The sequence below is a fragment of the Leptonychotes weddellii genome, chromosome 4, assembly GCF_054177405.1.
Source record: "Leptonychotes weddellii isolate Sample4059 chromosome 4, ASM5417740v2, whole genome shotgun sequence".
Classification (NCBI taxonomy): domain Eukaryota; kingdom Metazoa; phylum Chordata; class Mammalia; order Carnivora; family Phocidae; genus Leptonychotes; species Leptonychotes weddellii.
Window position 1 is genome coordinate 140,428,719 of NC_138372.1, and position 18,110 is coordinate 140,446,828.

The window sequence follows — 18,110 nt, forward strand, 5'->3', positions numbered from 1 at the left end:
AGAACTTACTCCATCCTTACGGATATTGAGAAGATAAACAGAAATGATTAGAATGTACTTTCCAAATATAAAACATTGTACTATAGGAGTTTACCAAGGGGGATTAATATAACCAGATATCTGTAGAACTTTATGAAGACTCTGTGTATCTGTCAACCTTAATGTCTAAGATTGTGGATATGATAGAAATCTATAAATAGCTTAGAAAAGCAAATTTATTAAAGTCTAGGACAACTGTGTTACCCAGCTGTACACAGTGTGTTCTTTCTTCAGATGCTGCAATAAATGAAAAAAAAAATGGTTGCCATAGAGATAGTTAAACTATGCCCTTTGGCTAGCAGATTAGAAGTCCATTTCAACCTAGGAGAAGAGAATGCATTCTGTCTCTAAGTGATCTTTACAGATTATTTCTATCACAGTTGCAGTCCAAGTTATTAAAGTTCAAATGCTAAACCTATAAACATAGCAACTTATAAAGACTTTTGTTCTTTTGATAAAATTTATTTTAACATTTATGTGCAACCCTTAAAGGCTGCTATCTTTTTGTCTTGGAAAATGTATGTTTAAAGTTCTTCCCCCTAAGATATTATAAAAATCTTCCTTGAAATCTATTCTGTCATACAGTTGGCTTTATTTTCTTTGACGCTCATATTTTATTTTTGAATTATTTGTCAGAGGCAATATGTAGTATTGCTAAGGATGGACCAGCACAGGAAATGCTTATGAAACGTGGAAAACTCATTTAATTACTCATAGTAATCAGTTAGCAGAAAGATTTGTGGATGATAATATTTAGATCCTTATGTAGTCATTTCATTTGTTCTTCAAAATTCAGAAAGTAATTACAAATCCACAGCCAGGAGAATCTGCCAGTCGATGTGAGCATTTGCTGCAGGAAGAAAATTTGTCAAGGTTAAGCTTATTTTGCCTGGTTGGGTAAGATAGGTTCTGTGGATAACAAAGAGGCTGGATTTTTTTTCCTCTAAAATTGAATGAATTTTATGTCATCATAAATCTGACCACTGTTCCCTGAAATATTGCTGTATAAATTCATTTTTCAGATCTGGTAACTTAAAAGAGATTGTATTCCCTAGGAAAATAATAATTTCCCTCTTTTCCTGGGCATTGGGGATTCAGTCACGACCTTCCTTTGCTCATGCCAACATTTAGGGAATTGTTTCCGTACCTTATGCTGGTGGCAACTATTTATATCATTGTGTGTGTGTGTGTATGTGTGTGTGTGTGTGTGTGTGTGTGAAGTATATGTGTTTAATTGGGCATTTAAGGGGAGGAAGAATAGTAGAGAAAAAGTACCTGCCAAATATCCTGAACTTCAAACCAGGAATCTTAAAGTTCTAAATTAAAGTGAGTAAATGATCATATAGCTTGTTTCCCATCTTTCCCTCATCCCCCACCCCCAAAGTCCTTCTCTTAGATGTAGTAAAACCAAATGAGTCAATATGCATGAAGATCTCTTAGTTCCTGAAGGCCACACATCATTTAAGGTAGAATGCTAGTTTTCTTTTTTTTCTGAGATGAAGTGAAAACATAAACAACTCATACTCTGTACATTAGGAGAGCTGAAATAGGAGTCATACATTGTTCAGGTTCTTCTTATTATGCATAAAATCAGTTATTTTATTTCCTTACCTAAGAACCTCTTTCATGTTTGTACAAGGAAAAGCATGGCAAACAGTGAAATTTTACTAGTCTAAAACATTCCCCTCCCTCTTCTCCATTCCCAGTTTTCCACTAGAGAGGCTAGAAATGCTAGCTTTTTAGAAAGAAATACTTTCTTTCTACCTCCCTATGGCTGGGGGTGGCCATGAGAATCTGTCCTGGCGAATATGGCATAAACAGAAGTCTACTGTGAGATTTCTGGGAAAGCTTTTCTTTTTTAATAAAGGGACAGATGTGGTTGGTGCAACCCTTTTTTCCTCCTCCTCACCAATTTCTTTATGCCTTAAATGTGAAAGTGACGTCTGGTACTGTGGTGGCCATATTGTGACCATGAGTCCAACGTATTAAGCTAAAGGTGATGGAATGGAAGATAGAAAGGGCCAGGGTCTCTGACGACATCATTCAGAAAGGAGATACAACTTCCTGTTTCCTAATTGTAATGAGACAAATAAATCCTTACTGACTCAAGCCACTGTTAGTTTGATTTTCTGATTGTAATGAGACAAATAAATCCTTACTGACTCAAGCCACTGTTAGTTTGATTTTCTGAATACTTAAAACCAAGAAAAGACCCTAACTGATACAAGGTTTGGTTTGAATTTCAGTCTGAGAACCACCCCCACCCTAAAGGATGTTAATACTTTCCATTTTATCTCTTGTCTATTTTAGGTGAGATTGTTTCATCTGTACTAATCATTATAAGCTGTTTTCAATTCAGTAAGTAAGCTGGACCTTTCCAAAGGGGATAGTTTAGTGTTGCAAACTTTAGCACATTATCAAGATGTGTATGTAACACAGTTCAAGAATCATCCTTTTAACCAGTTCGGTAAATGAGGCCAATTACAGACCAGGAAGGAGAAAATTTAAAGTTAATCTCTTTGTATCAGAAGTGCAGATAACTCAAATCAAGTCATTTTCTGTGCAAGTTAATGAAATGAAACTGACTTCCATAAAGTAGAAAGCATGTCTTCTCTGTAAGTATTCTTATTTTTTCTACATCTCTGGGAATCGGACATGCTCTCTTGCAGACTCATCTGTTTTTAGTGGAAAGATGTACAGGTCTTCCAAAGCACTTCTCCTTTCGACTCCCCCTGGTTCTGATTGGTACTCCCCAGAGTGACAGACATACTTCTGTAGTTTCTAAGCAGCCAGCTGCAATGCCATGTATCTATCAGCATCATCATTTGACACTATCAAGTTCCCCATGATCTCCCAGTCACTTCAGATAGTCAGTCATGTTCAGGTTAGTGTCACTTGTTCTGAACCAATTCTCCATCAGTTATGGGGAACAAAGCTAAATAATTTACACTGCTATTTAACAGAGAGCCCCTAAACTTTGAACATACACAGTCATAAAAGGGTTCCCTGAAAAGATAGCCTTTTATGATTCTTTGGAAAATTATTTCAGTTCAGTGAGCTATATACATCATCAAACATCATGGGTATAAATAACAATGTTGCATTCTGTTGATTCTGGCTCCAAATTTGCATGTCAGATCATTCAATAACAATCACCAACTGCTTTTTGTTATAAATTGAGGTTAAATTCACATAACATAAAATTAACCAGTTTAAAGTATACAACTCAGCGGCATTTAGTGCATTCACGATATCGTGCAGTTGCCACCTCTATCAATTTCCAGACATTTTTATCACCCCAAAAGAAAATCCCATACCAATTCAGCAGTCACTCGCCATTGTCTCCCTCCAGCCTGGGACAACCACCAATCTGCTTTTTGTTTTTATGGATTTACCTATTCTGGATAATCCATATAAATGGGGTCATACAATATGTGACCTTTTGTGTCTGGCTTCTTTCATTTAGCATAATGTTTTTGAGGTCCAGCCACATCATAGCATGTATCAGTACTTTATTTCTTTTTATGGCTGAATAATATTCCATTGTATTGATCTCCCACATTTTGCTTATCCATTTATTATTGATGAACATTTGGGTTGTTTCTGTCTTTGGGGTATTGGGAGTAGTGCTGCTATAGAAATGTATGCACAAGTATTTGTTTGAGTATCTTTTTAAAATTCTGTTGGCTATGTTCCTTGGAGTGGAATTGCTCGGTCAGATGGTAGTTTTATGTTTAGCATTTTGAGGAAGCACCACACTGTTTTCCACAGCAGCTACACCATTTTACATACCCACCAGCAATATACAGAAGTTCCAGTTTGTTCCCATCCTTACCAACACTTGTTTTCCTTTTGTTTTTTATTATGGCCATCTTAGTGGGTATAAAGTGGCATCTCATTGTGGTTTTGACTTGCATTTCCCTAATGATTAATGATGTTTAGCATCTTTTCATGTGCTTGTTGGCTGTTTGCATATCTTCTTTACAGAAATGTCTTTACAAGTTCTTTGCCCATTTTTAAAATGGGTTGTTTGTCTGCATTGTTGAGTTGTAAGAGTTCTTTATATATTCTGGGTAAAGGTTCCCTCTTGGATATGTGATTGGCAAATATTCTTTTCAGTTATGTGGGTTTTCTTTTCAGTTTTTAAATAATGCCCTTTGATGCACAAAGATTTTTAATTTTGATGAAGTCCAGCTTATTTTTCCTTTCATTGCTTGTGTTTTTGATCTCATATCTAAGAATCCATTGCCAAATCCAAGGTCATGAAGATTTACCACACTGTGTTTTCTTCTAAGAGTTTTATAGCATCAAATGCTTTTGTGAAGTTAGCACAGCGTGACTGCTAAAAACAAAAGTAAAAAGCAATAAAGTTTACGTACTAACCTGCTCCAGAGTAGAGCTTATCTAATGCTGAAGACTTTTTGTTTTCAGTACTATATAATTAGAAGTTGGTCCTAGATTCTGCTACCTAGACGTCACATTGTCCTCTTAGCATCTAATTAACAGAGATTGTTAACTGATGAGCTAAGTGAGAGAAAGACAATTTAATAAGAAGGTCAACATAGCCCTTGGAAGATAGGCAGATGGTTCTGTAACACGACGCCAAGCTTCTTACCAAATGAAGGCTTACAGCACAAACCAATCCTTGCTGTGTTTCAAAATATTTTAGCTATCACATAAATTAATTTCATTTCTTAGGCAGCTCCATTAGTTAATACCTTTCACTGAATATCAAGGCAGAGCCTCCACCAATAAGATGTTAGACACAGCTTTGAAATGAGTAGTAGGATGCCCTCATAATGCTATCCAAAGCAGGGCCAGCCTTTGGAAAACTGGACTAGAGATTAAGTTTGTACCTATTGTACCTACTAAGGTTTCAAACACAGTGAGACAGCCTTCTGACCAGCCTATATCCCAGATGTGAATGGTTTTTATGGCTAGTCTCCGTAGATGTTTAGCTTTGCAGGTTGAGAAATTATTTTTGACTTATTAAGAAATTGTTCAAGTTTAGGAGGAATTCATTTCATTCTAACAACTCACAAGAGGTTGCTTTATCAGTTAGAATGGCAGTTTCAGGATTTATAGAGATTATATCTGCCCCGAGGCCAACATTGGCTATTTGCTTCAACTTCTCTACCTTAGGGGTAAAACCACTGGGAGAATAAATTGGTGCTGCATTTTGGTAGAAACACAGTAAAAGTGCATGTGATGGTTCCAGGTAGTATGGATCTTCACCTGCCCCTCTCAGCTCATAGAAGGAGGGTACTCACGTATAAATATTAGTTGACCTTCCCCAAAGAGGTTCTGTCTTTCAAGAGGTGCACCGCTAATTCCCATGTTCAGCTTTTCTCTTTGGTGGGTCGTAGCCTGGACAAAAGCATATTCAGAGTATCCAGGAACATCATTCTATCTACATGTCTCTACCCACAGTTCCTTCCATATTAGGGGAGATCTCGCTCTTCCATGAATCTCAAGCCCAGAGGCAAACGCCGAATTACACTTTGAGTAATTCAGGAGTTTAATAACTTAAAAATTAAGCTCTGAGCCATCCCAAGCAGCAGGGAGTTAATGGTGTTTTATTTTCTCTTGCTTTTTAAAAGCAAGAAAGAATCTAAAAAAACCAGTAAGTGCATTTAACACTTTCTTTCAAAAAGCAAGAAGGAGCCTGAAAAAAAAGTAAGAGCATTTAACACTTCCCTTCTCACACACCAAACCACAACATTACTGTGGACAAGCAATACCTATCTTAGGGTTTCTCAAAACGGGTCTGGGTGTTACCAGCAGTGCAGAGGTTGACTTCAGCCGTTACCCAGATGCAGAGATTTTATTTTTAAGGTTATGCATTTATGTTAATGTGTGTTAGAAAAAATATCTAACTAGCTTATCAAACTCATGGTGTCATAGATACCATTGCTTAGGGTGAAACTAAAGTATGAAAAATATTGTTAACTAACTGTTTTAAAGAATTACATTGAAGAGTATAGGTGGTAGGAGAATATAGCAAAGATGATAAAGGTAAATAACCAAAGAGCAAAATTTGGGAAACACTGAATTTATTTGTCTTATATTAAGTGACAAAGTTTTAGCAGCTTTTCTGCAATATGTCTGATAGCTGATTTAATAAATCCAACTAATCACATTCTATTCCCTATCTCCTACTTTGACTGGTTGTAAATGCTTACCCCTCAATTGCTTGACATTACAAAGTATGAACTTCATTTGGAAAAAAAAAATGCTTACTATGGCAAGCTCTCCATGGACGTTTCTCCCAATTTTCCTCTTCATTCAAGCATTCAGATTCAGCATTTATCTGTAAATGCACTCCCTTGTGATTATGCCTCATCCCGACTTCCTCTTATCAGTAAGCCAGCCTTGCCTTTCTGCTAGTCTTCCTTTCTCTTCACCCATCCCTGAGCTGTATTTCTCTTGAAACTTCCATTTAGTAATTTATTTTCCTATCTGGCACTAAATGTACATTATTTTCCTCACCCATGACATTCCTCTCCTTTCCTCTTCCTAGTTCTTTCTGCCTACTGCAACGCTTGGTGAAAATAATGACAACAAAAATAGTTAGATGTAATTACTCGCTATTTTTATAAAATTAAGTGTAGCTTGCCCCTGCTCTATTCTAGGTATATTCTAACTAAATAATTGACATTGGCCCTCTGAAGTCAAAGTGCCCTTCCATCTGGGGAGGCTGGATAAACCTAACATCAGCTTGGTCTCCTGCCTTCCTTTTCTTAGGTCTAAGGCAGACTTCCAGCCCTCCTTCTGTTATGACAGCACAACAAAAATCTGAGGCATTTGGCAATATCACTGACAAGACTGCAGTTTTGTTTTTGTTTTTGTGTTTGAGAAACCCAGTGACTTTCTTAACTGGACTAAGAGACAATGGCTCTATTTTGGACATGTTTATAAACGACTTCAAGTGAGTCATTTCTGCAGATGCAGTCTTATTCACTTTCCATCAGTTTTAATATCAGAAGCTAACCTTTCCTTAACTTCATCCCTAAATTTCGGAGCTATCTCCTGTTTGGAACCTTAATGAATTACTGCACTGTTTCATGCAATGTTTCAGCATCTCTGTATGCAGGCCTTAGTCTGTGACCCGTGACAGGGCCTTCCTGTCTCAGTCAGGTGCCCAGATGTAAAGTGATCTTTGCTAACAAAGTTTTCATTGATTAGCAGTTGTGATTAAAAAAGGGAACCCAGGGCAGCGGGCTGGCTCAGTTAGTAGAGCGTGTGACTCTTGATCTCGGGGTTGTAAGTTTGAGCCCCAAACTGGGTGTAGAGATTACTTAAAAAAATAAAATCCATATAAATAAATAAATAAATAAAAAAGATAACCCTTCCCTAATGAATGTATGGATTTAAGAGTACAGTACTCCTGTCCATATGGAGGTAAGAATAATTGAAATGTAAATGGGTTTTATGTCGTCTCAAGAGGGAAAGGATGAAGTCTCTGGAAGTACTGGAGGTATAATGGTGAGAGAAGAAGATGGATAAAATGAAATGTAGAAGTTACTTAAAGAGACACTTGGGGAAAATTCCAGAAAAATGGAAAACTAGAGCAGGGATAGGAGGTTGGAAGGATATGCTAGTGGTATCCGGTGGGAGAAGTACATTAGCCTTATAGAGATAAGGATCCAGAAAAGGCTTGGAAAGAGGAAATAGCAGCTTAAACCACTTCCTCTGACCAGACCGAAGGGATCTTGAGATGGGAAATTCGATGAAGAGAGTTAGAAAGGAATCCACAGTCAACTGCTCAAGCAGTATCTGGAGGTTGCAGAGAGAAAGTGGTGTTTAGCTGGGACCAAGGACAACGCATGGTGGCTAGAACTGAGCTTAATGACCACCTGACCTGACAGTGAAATTTGAGTAACAATCTGTTAAAATTGGGTTTAGTGAGTTAAAAATCATTAAGCTGTTTTAAGAAGCCAGACTGTATTCCTGTCACTCGGGATAATTTGTATCCTGCAATCTCCTCACTTCAGAACAAAGCCTTGTTGAAACCTAAGTGACTAACTGGGCTGAGACAGCAAGACCCAGAAAGGAGAAGAAACCAGAAACAAACAAACATACAAATAAATCAGACAAGGACAAGGCCACGGTGTGCATGGTAAGTGGTGATGGGGAAACTTACCGGTCATGGACTACTAGGAAGATTTTCTTGGGGACTACTATGATACATCTTTGTCCCAAGGTATAAAAAGGATTATTTAGGGGTATGAGATCTTTCTAGTACTCTTCAAATCTTGCCATGTCTAGCTCTGAGTATTAACTGAGGTGGGTCAGAATGCACTTTAAATATATATATTATTGAATACTTAAATACATATATATTCACACTGAAATTCAATTATAGCTGAAGCATAACTAAAATATTTTTAGATACGTTTTCTTTCAAACCAAATTTTCCTTATGTCAGAAGTGAAACCAAAGAAACACATGGTGAAATTCTGTATTCTCTCTTTTTCTACCACAATTGCTCTATTCTTCTCTACAGGTGGAGGATCATGTTACCATTTAGGTTTGGCAAGCAATGGTAAGTTTTTGATTGCTTCTGATTCAGGTTACTTTAAAATTCCTTTTTTGGGTGTGATGAAATTCCATACACATTTTTCTTAGAGCTCTTCCCCTCAAAGACCAGTTCTATGTTAAAAGAGTTTTGTTGTTGTTGTTGTTGTTGGCTTGTTTTAAAAGCAAAGCTGCTAATTGAATCTGGTGGTCATCATAGGCAGTACAAAATTTTGATTCGGGGATATGGAAAAAATTTGGAGGTTTACTGAAATGAAATGACTTGGTGGTAGAATCAGACATTGGGTGAAAAAAGGAAAACGGGGCATATGACACTGTGCTATCTCAGAAATGGGAGACCGGTGTCCAGTGTCAGTAATAGATGGCACCTTGCTCACCCGGGACAGCCATCACCCAGATAACACAAACCTGGGGATACTATCCTGGCTCTTTGGTTAGTGCCCTACCCCCATGCAGTGCAGTAGGATAAAAACTCAGGTGGGCATTTGGCCAAGGGGAGAACAAGATACTCTATATTGCAGGTAATAAGAAGAGAATTTCCTAAACATACACTTGTGCTGGAAATGAAGGCAGAATTTGATATTTGCACATATAAGCCCGAGGGAGCAGGGGGGTGAGTATGGGTGATGGATAAAGGCTTTTTTTTTTTTTTTTTTTGAGAAGGTAGCAACCATGTAAACAGCTGTCAAGTTTTGTCTTCCTTCTCGACCGTTTCTCAGTCTTGATTTCACACGTCTTCCTCTATATCTTCCCTTCACGGTGTTAACAATGGTCAGGTCTCATGTTAGGAAACTGTGGAAAGGGAGCCACACTATGGTGGATACCTAAAACCCTTATTCTCCAAGTCAAATCAAGTGAGAATTCATGTCCTCCTCCTGCCTCTTCTATCTTCCTTCCCAAACAAGTGCATATGTGCACATGATATTCAGGTTCTTTGTAGTTCTCTGTGACTTTTTTTTCCCATCAAGGTGTGTCTGATGTTCATCTCTAAATGTGTCCTGTCTCTGGAATGGCCCTGTTCAGACACCATATTCTCTCCACTACACATATATTAAGCACCTATTATACACACTCAGTGGATATTCATGAAGAAGAGCCTGTAAGTGGATGTGATTTCCCCTTGTGTCTGCAGTTTGCAGGGATTCGAAACACTCTCACCAGACTCTCACTTCAGCAATTCATTTAAAAATTAGTTGTATTCTGGGGATTCCTGGCTGGCTCAATCAGTGGGGTATGCGACTCTTGATCTTGGGGTCATGAGTTGAAGCCCCCCATTGGGCATGGAGTCTACTAAGAAAAAACTAGTTGTATTCTTTTCTTACCTGCTTGTATGGCATCTGGAGTTTCTTCCTCCAATGTTCTGCCACAAGCGAGCCAGTGTTCTCTGTCCTTGGAAGTTTTTGTTTTTCGTTGGATTTCAAAGCACTTTGTTGTCCAGTGATATCAGCTCTTTGATAGGTTTAAGAAAAGGTATGATTATATTGATTATCCTGCTTTTTCTCTCTTGTTAGGGTGGAAACAATATCATTTCCAGCTCCCTATATCCTAGATAGAACTAGAATTGTGTTTACTTTTAATTATATTTGATTTGGGTTTATGGCAGGATAAGCATGCAGCTATTTTTAAGAAGTAGTAACAAATGTGAGACAAAAGACATGAAAATTCAGGAGTTATCTGCAGATGTGATCATCAGAGCTGATAGAATATGATATTTTACGGGAAAAATAAACTGCAAAAAAAGTGCTGATGGTTGGAGAATGAAATCATTGAACTTACTGTAAAAGAAGATAATGTATATATGTCTGTGTTTGATGGGAAGTGGATGGTTGAACAAAATAATTAAACTTTCTTTGTAGTCTATCATTCCAGTTTTTAATCTGTTTTCCTGCTATGTTTGCCTTTTAGTTAAGCAGACCTGTTTCTAGAGAATCATCTGAAAGTTTTTCCTCTTTTCTCTCTCAACTAGTCAATACTGGTACATTCTGGCTTTATCAGCAAAGAAAGTAATCACTATTTCTTTTATTTTTTTCCCCTTTGGATTCCTTTAATTATTTAAAGTGGTGCTGCTCCAAATAGCTAAAGACTAATTAAAAAAAAAACAACAACAAATGGTGATTCATTCATTTCCTCAGATGAGCCACATCTCAGCCCAAGGGCTCAGGACGGCAGCAGCATGAGGTTAATTCTGGAATCACAGGCTGTTTGCTTGAGAACTTTCACTGATCATCTCTTCTGGGTGGGAGCTCCCACTGATTGCATCTACAGAATGACAGATGAGAATTAGGCTTTCTATTTGGGAGGTAGGTATTTTGAGCACAATTGAGCATGATATAGGTAGGGTGGATTAGGTTGAAACGAACCCCAGTCTGACAAAGCCCTTAAAATATACACACACACACACATATGCTTGATAACAAAGGCAGTATCCACCCTCAAGATCAAGGTAGTTCTTTTCTGGCAGTAGCAGCCGTGGCGTGATAATTAAAGTAATTAAGGCTATGGACTCTGAGCTTAAATCCCGGCTGCATCAGCCACTAGCTGTGCAACCTTGACAAGTGATTTGCTCTCCCCAGATTTTGGTTTCCTCTAATGTTACATAGGGGTTAATCGTCACAGCTAACATTTGTCAAGTATATGCTATGCACAGAGTATTTTTCACATACTTACTTTTATTTTCTGAGTGCACAAAATTCTTCATTTAGAACAATAAAGTACATGCACGTATCTGATTTATTTTTGATACGATGAACTGGAAGAAGAGTTAGAAGAAAATATTCAAACTTGAGAACAAAATGGGATGGAAAACACAGAAAAGAGAGTAAAAGTCAAATGGGACATGGTGATTAGGTTTAACACATATAGCTGGAGTCCCAGGAAAAGAGAGAGAATGGGGAGAAGCTTCTTATTTGCCAGACACTGTTAAGCATTTTACAGATATAATGCATTCAATCCTCATAAAAACTCTGAGGTGTAGGTACTGTTCTTGCCACATTCATTCTACAGTTGAGGAGTCCCAGGCACTGGTAAGTTAGGGAACTTGCCCAGGGCCACATAGCTCATAGGTGGTAGAGCTGGGATGTAAACCCAGTCTAGCTTCACAGTCCACATTCTAGACCAGTCCTATTCTGAGAACTTTGTATATATTAACTCGCAAAATGCTCACCAAGGGGCGTCAGGGTGGCTCAGTCAGTTAAGCATCTGCCTTTGGCTCAGCCTTCAGATTAGCAAACCATGATGATGGTCTACTGCTAGTTAGCAAGGTACATTAAATTTTTCTGTGCCCTTTCCAAACAAAGAATAAGCTGTATATGCACCAAGGAAAAAGGATATGTAAGACTTATAAATCCCCTAAATCTCCTTTGTTTATAAATCCTGCTTGCCTGGTATTTTGATACAATATATATATTCTATTCCTTGAGTCTTTTTGCTTTTAAAATAAATTTTTGTTTTTATCAAGTAATTAAAAAGCAAAATAGTGCTGAATTAGTAGGTGAGAAGCTAAGGTATTGTAACAAAGATGGCTCAAGTATTAGCCATTGTATTTGATGACCCCAGCAATGCTTGATTGCTTCGGATGGCTCCCAGCAATCCTTGGTGTTCTTGACTTGTAGCTACATTGCTCCGGGCTCTGCCTCCATCTCCACATGACTTTCTCTCTGTGTGTGTCTGTGTGGCCTCTCCTAAGGACACTGATCATTGCATGTAGATAATTAGAGCCCACCCTAATCCAGTATGATGTCTTCTTAACTTAATTATATCTACAAAGATCCTATTTCCAAATAAGGTCACATGCTAAGGTTCTGGGTGGACATGCATTTTTGGAGGACACTTTTTAATCAACTACAACAGGTATTGGTGCCTATGTCCTGGGACCAAAGTAGGGGAGAGGGTCCATTACATGTTCTTAATTTCTTATTTTAGCCCTTTATCTTCCTTCCTTACCCCCAAGCCTGGGACCTTAGTCCAGAGCCTCTTTGGTTTGGGGTGCCCATGTATCTATGGTATCTTGACAAAAATGTTTGGGTACATAGTTGGGTAGAAGATGGTGTAGGTGAATGTGGAGTCACAGATTTTGTGAGGTTGAGAAAGGAGCCTAGGGAGTTTAATTATTTTCTGTCCAGATTTTTCAATCAATCCTTCTTTCAGCCCCAAACCTCACCTCTGTCATTTGCTTTATCTTGGGCCTTCAAATCGAAGCCTTTCAGTGGTTTTAGGGTTGTTTTCATTCTCTTTAATAGCCTCCCTCCCTGCCCACCCCACCCCCAACTTCACCCCCAGCAAGCACTTTATGTTTTGGCCTAATCTACTCAGCTAAATCTGTTGCCACTTCTCCACACTTCACCATGGGTAGGCTGTTGTTAAAATAGATGAGAAAAGTTGACTTTCATATAGGCTCATGAGAAAAACATGAGCTACTGTGTCTGAAAGCATACTAGGCATAGTAATTGTCATATAGTAAGAATTTAAAAGATATTACTTGAATCTGAATTTCCTATGAAAGAGAGCAAATAATTATGCCCTAATTTGTCTGTAAATCTCAATGTTCACATGTTGAATTGGCATCAAGGAGGCTAATATTTAAAAATCCCCCTCTTTCACTTAGAAATATTCTCTTATAAAAAAAGATGTTTTAAGGAGTCTTCATTTTTGAATAATAGGGCCAAATAAATTTTACATTAATTTGTTTTAAAAAAATGCTTGTTTTTGGGTGCCTGGGTGGCTCAGTCGTTAAGCGTCTGCCTTCGGCTCAGGTCATGATCCCAGGGTCCTGGGATCGAGGCCCACATCGGGCTCCCAGCTCAGCAGGAAGCCTGCTTCTCCCTTGCCCACTCCCCCTGCTTGTGTTCCTGCTCTATCTCTGTCTCTGTCAAATAAATAAAATCTTAAAAAAAAAAGCTTGTTTTTTGTTGTTTAAATATATACATATTTTAATTGAAGTATAATTAACAAAATTATATTAATCTCTGGTGTATAATATAATGATTCCACAATTCTATACATTATTCAGTGCTCATAACAGTAAGTGTATTCTTAATCCCCTTTGTATTACCCATCCCCCCTACCAACCTCCCCTCTGGCAACCACCAGTTTGTTCTCTATGTTTAAGTCTGGTTTTTTTGTTTGTTTGTTTTTCCTTAGTATGTTCATTTGTTTTGTTTATTAAATTCTACATGGGGCACCTGGGTGGCTCAGTCAGTTAGGTGTCTGACTCTTGATTTCGGCTCCGGTCATGATTTCAGGGTTGTGAGATTGAGCCCCGTGTGGGGCTCTGTGCTCAGTGTGCAGTCTGTTTGGGATTATCTCTCTCCCTCTGCCCCTCCCCCCCACTCGTGTGCACGTTCTCACTCACTAAATAAATAAATAAAATCGTTTTAAAAAAGAGATTTTAAAAATTCTACAAATCAATGGAATCATATGGCATTTTCTTTCCCTGACTTATTTCACGTAGTATTATATCCTGTAGGTCCATCCATGTTGTTGCAAAGGGCAAGATCTTATTCTTTTTTATGGCTGAGTAATATTCCATTATATATATTCCCATATATATATATCTTCTTCTTTATCCATTCATCTATCGATGGACACTTGGGACTTGGGTTGCTTCCATTCTTGGCTATTATAAATAATGCTGCAGTAAGTACAGAGGTGCATATATCTGTTCAAATAAGTGTTTTTGTATTCTTTGGGTAAATACCCAGTAATGAAATTTTTAATTTTTTGAAGAACCTCCATACTGTCTTCCACAGTGGGTGCACCAGTTTGCATTCCCACCAACAGTGCACGAGGGTTCCTTTTTTTTCCCACATCTTCACCTGTTTTTTCTTGTGTTTTTTATTTTAGCCATTCTGACAGTGTGAGGTGATATCTCACTGTGGTTTTTTATAAATTTTATTTATTTAAGTAATCTCTACAGCCCACATGGGACCCGAACTCATGACCCTGACATCAAAAGTCATACTTCTGTTACTCAGCCAGCCAGGCATCCCTCATTGTTGTTTTGATTTGCATTTCCCTGATTATTAGTGATGTTGAGCATCTTTTCATGTGTCTATTGGCCATCCGTATGTCTTCTTTGGAGAAATGTCTGTTCATGTCTTCTGCCCATTTTTTAATTGGATTATTTGGGGGTTTTTCAGTGTTGACTTGATTATAAGTTCTTTATATATTTTGGATACTAACCCCTTGTTGGATATACCATTTGCAAATATCTTCTCTCATTCAGTAGTTGTCTTTTAGTTTAGTTGATTGTTTCCTTTGCTGTGCAGAAGCTTTTTATTTTGATGTAGTACCAATAGTTTATTTTTGCTTTTGTTTCCCTTGCTTCAGGAGACATATCCAGAAAAATGTTGCTATGGCCAATGTCAAAGAAACTACTTCCTATGTTTTCTTCTAGAATTTTTATGGTTTCAGGTTTCACGTTTAGGTCTTTAATCCATTTTGAGTTTATTTTTGTGTGTGGTGTAAAAAAGTGGTCCAGTTTCATTTTTTCATGTAGCTGTCCAATTTCACCAACACCATTTGTTGAAGAGACTGTCCTTTCCCCATTGCATATTCTTGCCTCCTTTCTCATTAATTGACCATGTAATTCTGGGTTTATTTCTGGGCTTTCTATTCTGTTCTTTTGATCTGTGTGTCTGTTTTTGTGCCAGTACCATATTGTTTGATTACTACAGCTTTGTATTGTATCTTGAAATCTGGGATTGTGATACTACCATCATTGTTCTTCTTTCTCAAGATTTGACTATTCGGGGTCTTTTTTATTTTATACAAATTTTAGGATGTTTGTTCTAGTTCTGTGCAAAATGCTGTTGGTATTTTGATAGGGATTGCTTTAAATCTGTAGGTTGCTTTGGGTAGTATGGACATTTTAACAATATTGGTTTTCCCAATCCATGAGCATGGAATATCTTTCCATTTGTGTCATCTTCAATTTCTTTCATCAGTGTTTTATAGTTTTCAGAGTACAGGTCTTTCACCTCTTCGGTAAAATTTATTCCTAGGATAAATGCTTATTTTTAATGTGACCTTTCATAAATATAATGATTTGGAAACATGTTGCCTGGAAATTTTTGTATGCAAATATAGCATTGAAAAATTGTTCAGTATATTTAAGATTCATAAGGAATCAACAAATTCATATTTCTAATTAATATGGTTATATAGAGTATGCTAATATTTTGAGTACAATAACATCTAATTTAAAAATTTATTGCAAAATGAATTAATTAAAATCTGAGAAGATATTGTTTAAGAAAGAAATATACTAATAACAATTAGTGTAGCCAGTTGAAAATTTTTCATTAGACTCTCAGCTGTACTTATAATAATGCATTGGTACATTATTTATTTTTTTAAAGATTTTATTTATTTGTTTGAGAGAGAGTGCGAGACCACAGGCAGGGGGAAGGGCAGAGAGAGGGAGAAGCAGGCTCCCCGCTGCGCACAGAGCCTGACGTGGTGGGGCTCCATCCCAGGATCCTGGGATCATGACCTGAGCCAAAGGCAGGTGCTTAATCAGCTGAGCCACCCAGGCACCGTGGTTTTAAGATTTCTATTCACAATCTTTCTTTAAAGAAAAGTTTTAGAGGAAATATTTGATTTTTCTTTTTTCTTTGATTTTTTTTGAAGATTTTATGTATTTGAGAGAGAAAGAGAGACCACATGTGCCTGCACAGGAGTGGGGGTGAGGGTAGAGGGAGAGGGAGAAGCAGACACCCCACTGAGCAGGGAGCCCCACGTGGGGCTTGATCTCAGGACCCTGGGATCATGAGCTGAGCTGAAGGCACTCAATGGACTGAGCCACCCAGGTGCCCCAATATTTGACTTTTGAAGTATAATTCATTTCACTTTCACTCCCTCACTCTGCTTAGGCCAGATAATACTCTTATTCAACCATATGATACAAATTTGTCTCAAACAAATTTGAGCTATTATGGGTTCGTTAATCCCATATATTGAGGTTTCAAGTTTCACATGACAGCAGCAAGAATAGACTTCAGCAGTTGTAGAGGAATAGCTTCATGCTGGCACTTGATGATCTTGTGTGTATCCTCATAGGCCATGTTAAGCAAGACTGAACAACAGCTGATTTGGCAGAATGCTTATGATTTTCCCAGAACATGGGCGCATGGGAGGCTTAATAAGTTGTTGCTACATGGTCCTTCCCACCTGCCCCTATATCTACCAGGGAGGGTGTCATAAAACAGTTTCTCATCACCTCCTGGGTACTGATGAGGTCTGAGGCTTTCTGACTTGCCCCCATGCCCTACTTAGGGTACAGCTGTAGCCTATAAAACTACTTAGCTGCAGCATGACATTGGCTTCTCAGCAACAGGGTGTCCCATCATTTGTGTGTGGTCATCAGGCCTTTTATGCTTTAGTATTGCCATGGGGAGCTGGCACTTTGGATACTCTTCCTTATGTTGTCTATGTTGGTAGTAAACTGTCTGAATCTAAAAAAAGGGCTATTGTTTCTTTTCTGGTCAAATGTGTTAGTCATACCTTACCTTGCACTTGACAATAGTAAAATAGCTAGTAACAAATTATGTTTATATGTGTGTGTGTGTGTCTTAAATACATCAGAAAAAGGTGGATTTTTCAATAAATCATTTTGGGGCAACTGGCTAGAAAAAATCTGTATCTGTACTTCATTTCTTATAATGTCCCCCTCCCCAATTCAGAGAGATAAAATATTTAGTCAAAAAAAAAAAAAAGAAAGAAAGAAAGAAAGAAAGAAAAAGAAAGAAATGAGACCATGAAAATGTCAATGAGAAAATGAATAAATTTTCAAACATGCTTTTGGAGATGAGAAGATCTTTCGTATGGCAGGAAGTGCAGACTTTATAAAACAAAAGAATGATGATAAAGTTGACAACATAAAAAATTACATTTAGGGGTGCCTGGGTAGCCCAGTGGGTTAAGCATCTGATTCTTGACTTCGGCACATGTCATGAACTCAGGGTCCTAGGTTGGGCCCATGATGGGCTCTGTGCTTGACAGGGAGTCTGCTTAAGGATTCTCTCTCTCCCTCTGTCCCTCCCCCTGCTCAAGCACACACGCACGCTGTCTCTCTAAAATAAATAAATATTTAAAAATAATTGAAACATTTATATGAGAAAAATATACCATAAAAATATTTAAAAAGAAAAAAGGCAAACTGGAAAATATATTCTCAACATATGTGACAGACAAAAGACATATCTATCATATACAAAGAATTTTTTTAAAGGTTTATATATTTTAGAGAGAGAGAGAGCATGTGAGTGGGTGGAGGGGCAGAGAGAGAGGGAGAAGGAGAGAATCTCAAGCAGACTCCCCACTGACTGCAGAGCCCCACACGGGGCTCAATCCCATGACCCTGCGGTCATGACCTGAGCCAAAACCAAGAGTTGATTGCTTAACCAACTGAGCCACCCAGGCAGCCCTCATATACAAAGAATTTTTATAAATTAGTGAGAAAAAGATTAAAAAGGAGAGGAACAGACATTTTGCAGTAACTCTCCAAAAATGGCTAATAAACATTTGTCATTCAT

General features: G+C 37.9%; 1 long non-coding RNA gene across 1 annotated transcript; it reads left to right on the top strand.

The window, feature by feature from the left end:
* The first annotated feature begins 8,570 nt into the window (after window positions 1–8,570).
* LOC145720956 (uncharacterized) lies at window positions 8,571–11,269 on the top strand. The gene is made up of 3 exons (XR_014144328.1): window positions 8,571–8,584; window positions 9,099–9,190; window positions 10,710–11,269. It is a non-coding gene; the product is annotated as an uncharacterized LOC145720956 (long non-coding RNA).
* Window positions 11,270–18,110: the final 6,841 nt, after the last annotated feature.